At 31.2% G+C, this 1,230-nt stretch overlaps 1 protein-coding gene across 1 annotated transcript in view; it reads left to right on the forward strand.

Moving 5' to 3' along the window:
* Positions 1 to 627: 627 nt before the first annotated feature.
* Positions 628 to 1,230, forward strand: part of LOC106463658 — a 10,636-nt gene continuing 10,033 nt past the window's right edge. The window contains exon 1 of the mRNA XM_013923712.2: positions 628 to 955. The gene's annotated coding sequence lies outside the window, so the exon portion shown is untranslated. The remainder of the gene's footprint in view (positions 956 to 1,230) is intronic.

Consider the following 1,230-nt stretch of genomic DNA (forward strand, 5'->3'; position numbering starts at 1 on the left):
CAAGGTAAGCACTTCATTTCTTGTTTTTCATGTGTATTCTTTTTTTATTTTATTAGAAGTAACTAAAATGAAAAATAGGAAACTTTTTAAGTTAGTTAAGGTTAGATTAGATAAAATAAATAATTATTGCCGGAAAAATTAGGTCGACTTTTACAGGAGATATATGAATAATTAAATTTCGTGGTACAAAATCATGGGTCGACTATTACGCGAGTAATACGGTGCTTTTTTTTAATCAACACCGTGCCCTCACTAGTTCAAACGAATTGAACGTTACGCAGTTATGCAGTAGATTTCGCGTTCCGGAACTTTTTTATTTAGCACCACACCACTGTTTATACATATACTAATACTCTTAAAAACAAAACAAACATGATACAGCAATTTATTCTTCTTTATCTATTTTGTTGTATTTTCAACATAATTGTTAAATACCTGAATACTTAACAATCAATAAAACTAAACCAATAATTATTCTTTGAGTATCCGAAATGGGGTGTCATCTGGTGATAGTGTTGTGAACTAAAGCTATAATTTTGATCAACATACAATCTTCGAGTTGAGATAAAAATCATAGAAGTCCGTGAGCACAAAAAAAGCTCTATTGGATATGATAACAACAACTATTTGAAGACTAAACTATTTTGAAGAAGAAAAATAAAACCTATACGTTGAGGCAGGACTGCTTCCTTATGATGTGTAAAAGCAACATTTCAAGGACCTTGCATTGGCCTGAAAAAGAACTCAGTATCACGGACGCGGTTTTCAGCGAGATAAGGTCTCGGTAATATAAAAATATGTAACAAAACCATCTTAAACAGCTGCGACTGCGTTTATCAAGACCACAATAATTCTTAACTTGAAATCATATCGGACACGAAGAGACGACTTCGCGCTTGTCACTTGGCCACGTAGCAATACCAAAAACTGATTTAAAGGAGTTTGTATTTCACAGGTAATGAATATATTTTAATATTTATGACACAAAGAAATCAGCATATATATGATATCAACTAAAATTTATCGTAAGAAGAGAGGTTGATAAAATTTTATAAATGTGAACTTTTCTCATTGGTTTAGTTATTATAGCGTATGTGCTAAACTAAATAGAACTAACTTTTTTTTCAGAAAAAATAACAACTTTCAAGTATCATTATGTTGGCCAATACAGATAATACTAGAACACAGAAGGTAATTTAGATGATGCCTGCCAAACAGTGATAAAAATCA

This window comes from Limulus polyphemus, unplaced genomic scaffold (genome assembly GCF_000517525.1).
Source record: "Limulus polyphemus unplaced genomic scaffold, Limulus_polyphemus-2.1.2 Scaffold1454, whole genome shotgun sequence".
NCBI lineage: Eukaryota > Metazoa > Arthropoda > Merostomata > Xiphosura > Limulidae > Limulus > Limulus polyphemus.